Source organism: Helianthus annuus, chromosome 12 (genome assembly GCF_002127325.2).
Source record: "Helianthus annuus cultivar XRQ/B chromosome 12, HanXRQr2.0-SUNRISE, whole genome shotgun sequence".
In the NCBI taxonomy this organism is placed as follows: domain Eukaryota; kingdom Viridiplantae; phylum Streptophyta; class Magnoliopsida; order Asterales; family Asteraceae; genus Helianthus; species Helianthus annuus.
Genome location: NC_035444.2, coordinates 41,600,391 through 41,612,140, shown reverse-complemented (window position 1 = coordinate 41,612,140; position 11,750 = coordinate 41,600,391). Strand labels below are relative to the sequence as shown.

General features: G+C 39.2%; 1 long non-coding RNA gene across 1 annotated transcript; it reads left to right on the top strand.

Moving 5' to 3' along the window:
* The first annotated feature begins 495 nt into the window (after nt 1-495).
* Nucleotides 496-826, top strand: LOC110896526. Its single transcript, XR_002567965.2, has 2 exons — nt 496-556; nt 632-826. It is a non-coding gene; the product is annotated as an uncharacterized LOC110896526 (long non-coding RNA).
* Nucleotides 827-11,750: the final 10,924 nt, after the last annotated feature.

Here is an 11,750-nt window from a genome sequence, read left to right as displayed (position 1 = left end):
TTGACCCTAGATGCGGATTTTGTTGTTCTTAATCTGTCTGAACTGAAAGTGTTTGAGGCTGTGATGCGAAAGCTGAGCTTGTGTTCTTAATCTGTCTGAACTAAAAGTGTTGAGTCTATGATGCATAAGCTGACCTTGTGTTCTTAATCTGTCTGAACTAAAAGTGTTTTGAGGTTGTGATGCAAAAACTGAGCCTGTGTAATCTATCTGAACTGAAAGTGTTTGAGGCTGTGATGCAAAAACTGAGCCTGTGTAATCTATCCAACAACTCAAGCAAATGTTTTCTTTGCATTTTAGGGGGAACATGGGTGCTTCTCTCCCAGGGCATACAAAACATAGGTTATTGGCGGCAGCTCGCCATATTTAACATATAAAAAAACTTTATATGTTAAATTTGGCGGGCTTCCGCCAATGACCTGTGTCTTGTATGCCCTGTGGAGAGATGCACCCATCTTCCCCCTAAAAACATAGAAAACATTTGCTTGAGTTGTTGGACCGAGCGAACCTTGCATAATGCGTCAAGGGAAACTATTGGTCGAGCGAGACATTTGTTCAGGTATCCTTATTTCATGATAAAATGATTATGAATAGCTGTGCATAAACTAATCGCAAGTTTGTTTGGTATATGCAGGGTAATAGGGAACAGAGGTTGAACCTGTGGTTTGACGCAACAAAGAACTTCCGTACTTACTCTATTCTATGACTACTGCAGTGACACCGGTCGGCTTGAATCGAGCCCAAATCAGTTTTCTGGATTTGAAATGATAGCCATTCAAGTTTATAATAAAAAGCAATCATGCTGTAGTGAACTACTTTTAAAAAAAAACAGATGTATGTATGTATGCATGTTCTGATTATATATTAGAAACCACCTACATATTTCTGATGCTTGAATGGGAACAACTATTGGACCAACAAAAACAAGATAATTTCATATTTATGATGCTAGCTACCAATATGTATTCATAATTGATTATCTTGTATACACTTGTACGAAGTGTCATGCACAGCAAAAGGTAAAGTTATTCTTTGTGTGCATTGCCACTCAAGTTCATTGTTTGGGTCCTAACGGGTCAAAATAGGCTTTCGAACTCTAAAAATGGATCTTCGGAATCAGTTAGTTGTAGCAAGAAAATGGTTGGTTGGGTTATGTGGTTAACTTTACTAGATATGCCATCACTTCATCTGTTATAAAACACAATATTGACCCATCGGTTGGCAGGTTTCAAATCTTGACTTGACCTTTAGAGCATATGTATTGGTAAATATCTGCCAACGTGCAGTAAGTAATCAGACAGCGTTACCTTTTCAACACTTAACATTTTAATGTTGTTTTTGTAGTTATGTTTAATACAAGTATAAATAGTTGGATAAAGGAACCTAAAATCTTGACCCGGATTACAATTTAAATTACATAAGGTACTAATAGATCCTACTTGACCCGGATTACATCTCTAAACAATGAAACCCTAAAATCTTGAGCCATTTTTCTCTCTAAATTCACTTGCTACAATTTATCGCGCCATATTGAAATCGAAGAACAACAAACCTATAGGTGATAAACTAACGGTAAACGAGTATCCTATTGTAATTCGTCACTCCCGCCAAACCTATAGGTGATAAACTAACGGTAAACGAGTATTCTATTGTAAATCGTCACTCCCGCCGCATCGCGCGGGTAAATGGCTAGTGATAATAGGTGCATAACCATAGCCAACTATTTTGACCACACTTGTTAGCCGAAATAAGTGTGTCAAAAGGTTCTTCCTAAAGGGTGAAGATAGACACAAGAGGGGTGTAGGTGAACTCCCACTTGATCCCGCATCCAAATGCTCCAAGTCTTCATCTTGTGTTGTGATTTCTTCACATTCTTTGAACTTCCAAATGTCTTTAATATTCAGCTCCAAACTCCTTTGGATTTCAAAATGTGTTTTGGTTATCGGGCTAAAATCCCGTTAAGAACTATGAAGTCCTTTATGCCCGAAAATGGCAAAACCCAAAACCGCATTTTTGTGTGCATCTTCTTTTACATAAAAGTATCCTAATACATTTTTCTAGTAAAATAAAATGCATCTAATCTGTTTACTTACATACCAAATGAAAATAAATAAATTACATATTTTTACAAATGGAAGACAAAAAAATAATTATTACAACCCATTGAATAATTAACTAAAATCACAAACACAAACATATTCATACAAGGTCATGGCTAGGTTATGAACACCAAAATATATATCCGAATATATATAAATTTCAAGAGCAAAATGGTTTCCTTTTACAACCTATATTTTTCGGCCAAGAATGAAAAACCGAAATATGTGGGTTTTTGTCCAAACAAAACAAATCATCCATATGACATAATTTTTTCAAGATTCCTTTATGCATGTAGGAAATAAATCTTGAAAAAACAAAAGGAAAACCATGGTTAAATTTCGGCCATAGGGTTTCTACAAACCCGAAAACCCGAAATTTTAAATCCGATGAAACAAGCACTCATATAAGCGGCTCTAGATGCCATTGTTGGGTTTTTCACATGTTTATCAAAGTAATTTTATCCGAATAAAATTAAAACGCAGCGGAATAAGGATTCAAAACATGTTACTTTGCAAGATTTAAAACCATTTTAAATGTAAAAACCCAAGATCGGATCCATATATGACATGCATGCTATCAAAATACAACCATAGCGTGTTTAAGAATTCAACCTTTCTTTGGAGCAAGGAGATGAAGATGATGATATTCTTGAATGGAAATCTTCAAAGGAGAAGATCTCAAGCTCGCATACCCCAAGCTTCCAACGAACACCTTATGTTGCTAGGATTTCTACACTTGAAACACAAAAAAATCCCTCTTGATCAACACACTTTGGCCGAAAATTTGAGAGAGTTCTTGTGTGTTCTTGCACTTGAATTCTTGAAAAATGATAGATAGTTACAAGTCTTGGAACACCCTTTTCTTAAAAGGACGAGAGATAGAGTTGCCACCCAAAATGGCCAATCAACAATCATCTATTTATGCAAAATGCATGCACTATGATTGGACCAAAAAAAACTTGTGAGTTCCCATGAGGGGGACGGCCCCTAGCACTTTCTCGAAAAACATCCTTGCCGCATCACTTTCTTCAACGGCTTCAAGATTGATCGAATTGAAAAAGTCATCGTACTCAAACATCCAAGGCTGACCAGGACATTTGACTGGCAAAGTGTGCCTTTGTACTCTGACCTCAGACCATTCCTCGACCCTTTTAGTCTCTAGATTCCAGACTCGTAAGTTAGGGGTGGCACCCCCAAGAAAGTATCCCTCAATTGCTTTTGCCCCAAACTTTCCATTAGGATCGATGATTGTACATGGAGCTCCAAACGGTTCAAGATAAGACAAAACTGGTTTCCGTTTGTGAAGAAGCTCAAAGCAGGTCTTGTTGTGCCTTTTTACTGTAAGGACTCGGTTCAATGTGTAACATGCAGAGGCCACAGCTTCAGTCCAGAATGGAATGGGCAACTGCGACTCTACCAACATTGTCCTAGCAGTCTCGATCAGTGTGCGGTTCTTACGTTCAGCGACGCCATTCTGATGAGGAGTATAAGCTGCACTAAACTCATGAAGAATACCCTTTGAAGTGCAAAACTCCGCCATGGCATGATTTTTAAATTCAGTACCATTGTCGCTACGTATCCGCCTAACCTTCAACTTATACAAATTCTCAATCTGAATGATCAAGTTTTTGATAATACCAAAGGTTTCACTCTTGTGTGCCATGAATGCCACCCAAGAAAATCTTGAATAGTCATCAGTAATCACGAGACAGTATTGATCATTCCGAATACTCTTGTGCTTGACAGGACCGAACAAATCCATGTGCAAACGTTCAAGAGGAACTGCCACCGTGTTGATCTTCTTAGTAGGATGTCGTTTCTTCGTTTGTTTTCCTTTCTGGCACGAAACACAGACGTCTTGAAGATGGAAGTTTTTAAGAGGAACACCATTCACCAATTCATTTGAAACCAAATGATTCATTTTGCGTAAGTGAATGTGACCCATGCGTCTGTGCCAAGAGATAGAGTCTTTTTCTGTGGCTTTGAAAACGAAACAAGTTGCTTGTGCAGACGTAGTAATAGCTTGGCTCATATCAAGGACGTACAAATCATTTATCCTTGGAGCTGACAAGAGAATCCATTCTTTTGGAATTTTGAAGCTGGGTTTCAGCACATAACATCCATTAGCATCAAAGTGTACTAAGAATTGCTTGTCACAAATTTGAGAAACACTAAGAAGATTGTGATCAAGTTGTTGCACAAAGTTGATCTTGTCAAAGCTGACAATCCCGTTGGATATCATTCCTTCACCCATAACATAACCACCCTTATCTCCAGCAAATGCAACATAACCTCCTCTAATAGATTTGACGTCGTAGAGAAGCTTCATGTCGCCTGTCATGTGCCTGGATGCCCCACTATCAACAATCCAATGACTACTGATAGTTCCTCCTGGAACACCCTGCACATGAACTTAATTGATTAGTTGGAGATGGGGACCCAAGCCATTGTGGTCTTGGGTCTTCCATTTTCATCAATAACAATAACTTCTTGTCTTTGATGATTGGTAAATTGTGATGGTCCCCCTGATTCAGTAACCGTTTTTGGTTTCCAGGTCTGTTTTGTTTTACCGGTGTTGTTATTTAAAATGTTAACTTCATGGTTGTCTGAAGTTTTTGAATTGTCTGGTTTGACAGAAACAAATGTTTTGTTAACCACATCGGTTTTGATTGCCCTTTCGATTTTCTTGACCTGTTGGCGTCTCTGTTTCATTTCCCTTTCTTTTACAAGGCGGGGATCTTGTTTTACCGAAACAGTTTGTCTGCGGTCAGTTTGGTCACGGGGAACATCAACTTTTCCTTTTTGTTTATGAAGATATGGACAATTTCGAATTATATGTCCAATTGTTCCACACTCAAAACATGATCTTCGTTCAACAAACCCCGAAGTATCATGTGATCGTCTTGCCGATGATTATGAACTTTGTGATCCCGAGGTACTAGGTTTTGAACTACTTGGTTCATTTCTTTTCTGTACAGTTGCTTTCTTAACAAAATCTAAGTTAGATTTGTTTTCAAACGTTTCGATTTTGTCCGTTCCCGTCGATTTCACAAAGTTTACATTTTTGTTCTTCTTTTGATTCGGCTTCTTTTGTGCTTGAGCCGGTGATTTTCCTTTTGGCTTGATGTGATTTTGCTGTTTTTGCACTGTTGGTAATTTCTTATTGCCATATTGTTTTCGAATTTCGGCCTTTGGAATAGGAGGACACTGTGTAACTGTAACACGTGGTCCTGTCTTTCCTAAAAACTTACTTGTCGAATTTTCAAAGACTTTACTTATTAAAGATTGATTAACATTCTTAATAGGAAAATCTTTGTCAGAGTAGATTTTATCATCACCAACAAGAGTGTACAGCAAGTTCACACTCTCTGACTCTTTTGCAGACGAGGACTCGATTGCAACAGTCTTAGCGAGTTTTGCAGGAGGATCACATAGAGTGTAATTCTCGAGAGGTATGTCCTCATCTTTGACTACCGCATCAGACTTTGCTGGGACAGCATCATCAGAGGAATCAGCATCCTCAGTAATGACTGGAGGATCCTGATTCAGTTCAGCAGAAGACACACATGTATCTGCTGATACATCTGAATCTGATGATACTTCTTTCTTGTATCCGAGCCCTTTAGCAAACTCCTTTACATCTAGAGGAACAGATGGTTCAAAGAACACTCTATCCTCCTCGTCAGGCATTGCATCATAATTGTGTCTCACTGGTGGTGGACATTTCTTGTAACCTATGCATGTGACATCCCGTTTCTCTTTCTGAACGTCAATGATGTGATCCAACACATAGCTAGAGCTCAAATAACTGTCTAGCTTAAGTTGGATCGCCTCACTTTCGGTTTTCACATAAGCCATCTCTTTTTGCATAATCTCAAGGCGAGATATATACAAATTAATGTCAGTTTGTTTTCTAGAAACCATTTTAGTTAGCTCGGTTTTATCTTTCTTTAACTTTTCAATTACCGATTTAAACTCCTTTTCATGGTTTTCATAAAACATATTGGCTTCAGTGCATTTTGAAAGATCCACGGTCAACTTTTGATTGTGGATGAATGTCACATCATACTTCTCTTGCAAAGCCTCGTGTTTGCTTTGCAATTCACACCACTTGGCATTCAAAGAAACATGTTTGTCTTGCAAGTCAAACAAACTAGCTTGTAAAGCATCATGTTTGCCTTGCAACTCAGACATGTTTGCCTCTAAATCAGCACATTTAACATGCAAACTATCACAATTATCACAATTAATAGCAGTGGGTTCATCGACACATACCTGACTTGATGAACTGTCGATATTAGCCATAAAGGCTGAATGGAGAGAAGACGAAGAATAAGCAGCTTGATCCACTAAGATAGATTTTCTTTGAGTTCCTGCTGCAGCTTCCTCCAAAAGCTCATCAATATCTGCATCGACTGATGCATTTGATGTCTCACCCATATGATCATCGCCTGAACTTGAGGATTCTTCATCTGAACTCCTGCTATATCCCGAAGAGTCTTCATCCTCAGAAGATTCACCACCATTGGAGGAAGATTCTCCACCACTGGTGTGAACTAAATCCTTTACAATCTTAGCAAAACATGTTGTTCCATCTGGAGCATCACCACTCAGTTGTATTGACCAATCACAACCTTCATTAACTTGAACCACAAGTGCCTGGTTGGCATTTGATGGTCCCGCTTGGCTCTGGTTGTTAATAGGTACCAATGTACGCTCGTTGTTCCTCACTTGGTTCTGATTTGCCCTGTTGCCTTGACCTCTGAAGGGATTCTGGTTCCCATGTTGTGCTGGCCTTGTGCATTCCCTTTTAAAGTGACCCCGTTCACCACAATTGAAACACTTTACTGCCTGTTTATCGAACCCATACTTGGTGTCTTTCTTACTCTCCAAGCTGGTTCTGCCAGTTCTTTCCATGAAATCCTTTGCCCTTCTTACAGCACTAACAAAGGCCCACTTGATGTCCATCAACTCCATCTCTTCCTTGTCAATCTGCTGATAGTCTTCTTGTGTCAGATTAATGTTGCCAATCTGACCTTCCACTAACCCACAGTACGCGCTCACTAAAGTGTTAAGCAGCTCCATGTGTTCCCTTGCTACTTCTACACTGACCTTAGAGAAGCTTGAAGTGTCGAGCCGTACTGTATTTGGTTTTGATTGCTGACCAGCAGATGATGTCCCTCCATAACATGCTTGTTGTTGAGCAGGAGGAGGTGGTTGTAGTGGATTTCCATACATGTCTGTGGTGGGAGCCGGCTTAACAGGAACTTGTACTGGATTGCCATACATATCCGTGCTTGTGACAAACGCCGTTTGAAGTGGAGCATGTGGACCGGTTCTTGCAGACGAAGAACTGGAAGTTCCATAATACATCTCTGGGTTGCATGGCACAATGGATTTTGAAACAGAGGTACTAGGAGTTCCATAATACATTTCTGGATTTTGTGGCACTGTAACTCTTTTTGCCTTTAAGGTTTCCTCCTGATCCTTGTTTTCTAAAAGCTGCACGAAGTCGTTGATGTTTGTAGTACCCAAAACTCCATTATACTTCAAGATCTCCAAGAAACTATTCCATTGGGGAGGCAATGCATCAGCAAACTTCTTCACCACCTCTGCTGTAGTTGTCACTACTCCAAAATTGTTCAACTCTGTAAGCAAGTGATAAAACCGGCTTGTCATATCTCCCAAAGACTCCTTATCCATACACGTGAAACCGTCAAATTCTTTCTTGAGAAGATCATGACGCAATTGACGTGTTGCTTCATTCCCTACCCCTCTGGTCTTCAACGCGTCCCACAGTTTCTTCATTGTCTTGAAACTGACAAACTGGTGGTAAATATCCTTGCTTAATGCCTGAGTGAGAATGGCGTATGCTTTCTTTTCCAAATCATACGTTTTCTTTTGATCTTCTGGAAGATCGGCAAACGTAGCAGTAGATGAAGCAGCAACCTCTATAGCTTGATCGAAATCTGTGGTGAAACGTATCCACAGTTCGGTGTTTTGACCAAGAACGTATGTACGGAATCTGTCAACCCAACCCGGATACTCGTTTAAGTGCATCAACTTTGGAGGTCGATTCAAACTTCCGGTTTCGCTTTCGCTTAAGAGAATACTTTGAATACTTGGAGTTTGATTCGATACGAATGCCCATTGACCGGTTGATATGGCATTAGTTTGTGAAGATGTCGACACCGGAGATTCGGCCCATGATGGAGATAAACTTGTATTTGTGTACTTTCCACTATCTGGAGCCGGAGTTCCCCACCAACTTGGGTTCATCTTTGATGTGATAAAATGAATTCTATGTTAATATCTCGAATGATAACAACCAGCCGAAGGATCCCTGATCGAAAGACCTGAAAAACACAAACTTGTTAAACCTAAACAGACTAGGATCGAAGGATCAATACTTGTTCGAAGGATCAACAGTGTTCGAAAGATCACTGTTGAATTTCGAACAATGATTTCGAAAGATTCTCCAATTGAAAGATCCTTATCTTTCGAATAAGAACTGTAGATCGAAAGATATATCCTTCGAAAAGATTCCGTGGATCGAAGGATAAGTCACAGACTTCGAAGGATGTTCGAAGGATGATTATCTATCGAACTTCCTTTGATCGAAAGATGATCTTTCGACTTCGAAGGATATCTTTCGATCTGTACTGACACAGCTAACACAGAGTGACAGGTTGGTGAAAAGGTGATTGGTTGGTAGAAAGATTTCGGTAGAAAGGTATGTTCAGACCATACCCTTTTACCAAACCAGATTTGACCAATAAAATATACTTAAAAAAGAAGGTTCTTATCCAGAAAACCGGTCACCAGAGTAAGCCGGAATTTGGCCGGAAATTACCAAACTTCTTAAAAACAAGTTTTTAAGTTACCCAACCTGTCCTTTAACACACCCGGTTAGTTTAGAACACGTTTTTACGTCTAGAAACGCGAGAAAAACACTAAAAACGGGTGCTAAACCATGTGAGTTTTTGTCCAAACACTCCAAAGTCTTGTATAAACTCGGTTTTTAACAAGGAAAAGAGCCACGGCTCTGATACCACTTGTAGGTCCCCCGGAGGTTGAGGTTAAACCTTATCCTTGTTATGTTTAACACACTAGCAAGTGCGGAATCCAAGCTAGAATGCAAACCGGTAGTTTATATGAGAACACAAGCTACAAAGAGAAAGGTAGACACACGAGATATCAAAGTTTTCTCTTGTATTTCAGTGGACACGGTTACAGCCCTTGACCAAACTGAAAATACACTCTCTCTACAAGACTAAGTTCACTCACACACACTCTCAAGTGAACACATTACATGAGTATATATATACCCATCACAGCTCGTCTGGTCGAAGGATCAGGTAGACTGATCGAAGGATCATCTATCGATCTGAAACCTATCGAAGGATCCACATATACCTCGAATGATGATATCCTTCGAGGTCCATCAACATCCATTGAAGGCTTATCCTTCGAGCTCATCGAAGGATCTAAACAATCCTTCGATGACTCATCCTTCGATGACTCATCCTTCGACAACTCATCCTTCGACACAAACATATTACAATCAGGTTCTAATTGTTTGGCCAAGTCAAACCAGGAGGATGGTTGACTTGGTCAAACTTACAAGACTAACAAAAGACATCGTTTTATATCATGACAAAATACAGACAAAGTACAGACACAAGTGCACCAACACAAAGAATAGAAAAGAGAGGTGATAACGGAGTGGTGTTGCCCTTAGGATAGTCGTTTCGTCTACTAAAAGAGAAAGGTCGGGGAAAGAGAGCAACGATGAGATGCGTTACATGTTATAGTCCCTGATTGATGATGAGCCACTGATCCAATAGTGGGCAGGGTAGAAAGGGCCCACACATAAGTTGGGATACGATTGGAGTTACGAGGCTCATTACGAACGAATGTAAAGGTCTCGACGGATCAGATCATGTTGCAAACGCCATATTCTGATATTTTAGGACTTATTTGTTTGTCGTACAAAAAAAGTTTTTGAACTCCCGGTTTCCCTAATGACAACGTTTTTAACGCCACCCCACATCCTTTCCTTTTCCAAATATTTTTACGAATACGCTTTTTGATATTGAAGTACATTTTTTTTGGAACTGCCATGGTTTGGCCCAACTCTTAGACCCAAATTTCTTGATTTAAAACTCCAATTTGGCCAATTAAAATATTTCCCAATATGGCTATCAGTATTTTCCATTTTTACCCTAAAACATGTAGATCACTTATTAGCACAATTTATGCATCTATTTAGAGCTTTATTATCTAGATTTCTCTGTAATTTGTAATTTTGAAAAGTTGGCAAACCTATCAAATTAAGAATTAGCCTATCGTATGGCACATGGTGTAGTACTTTATTCTTTCATAATTTCAACAACTTTTGTTGAAATTTATTTTATGTGTTTTTTTGGTTTTTTTTTTGCTTTGGCTCTATGTCATTTGGTATCAAAGCTCATTAGCAACTTGATTGTCAATGATGGAGGAGTTCAACAACCAACTAAAAATGGTGCACGGGTGGCGTAGAAGGGTCGTGGAGAGCAATGGATGTTCTCATTGCTAAGTTTGACAAAATACTCACAGCTATTGAAGAACTACATACCATGATCGCATATGGTTGTAATGGTCATGAAAATTTTGTAGGTCCGTTTTTCTCAGAGGATCTATTACGAAACCTAGTCCCTGTTTATCACAAACACGGTCACGAGTGTGGAAACTACGTGACGGTTCAAACCAAACAAAGTAATGCTGGCAACACAATAGATAACCAAAGATTCACTTTAGATTAAAAGGACGAGAACAACATCAAACATATACACACAATGCTTGAATGATAAACTCTCAGTAGTCTCTCTATGCTCTCATACCTTAACTGTTAAACACACTAAGCTATATATACTGTCCTCAGACGAACCTTGATTGACGAAGATTCATGTGTGACGAAGATAGAACCTTCGTCACACACAAACAATGACGAAGATTGAAGGTTCTCCAAGCATGGGTTTGACAAGGATTGACTCTTCGTCAAACACTAAACAAGGACAAAATATATGACTAAGTTAACAGAAGACATAAGATAAGACTAACTATATGTAAACATTATGCACACAAGCATGTGTTTAACATACATTACAAAATACAGAGACAAACATCATACCAAGTAGGATAGGAGGATATCCGACTAGGTAGATTTCACGAAACTTACAGACTCGATAATAAAAGACTAAATAACATACAACGTAAACAAGACAAAGTTATAGAGACATAAATGCACCAACATATTTTGAGGGTGGTGACTACGTCAACAATCAGCGTCAAACCACAAACCAAATGGTCAAATAAAGATGCTCCATCGCACACTTGGTAATATGATTCATTGTCTATGTGTAGTAGCCAAATAGGAGGGATGCAACACTTTCCCAAGCTGAATTTGCCTATAAAAGTGTGGTTCACAGCCCTCTATAAAAGGTTCACCCTTTTCGTTGTTGGGAATCATGTTCATATGCAGCGGATGTTTGTGGTATACTCGAATCAGTGTTTGTCACACCCCAACCGATGGCGGAAACATCGGGATGAGACGAAGTGTGTATAGATTGCAAGAGACGTCATAACACTATGTGACAATATTTAATTTAATTC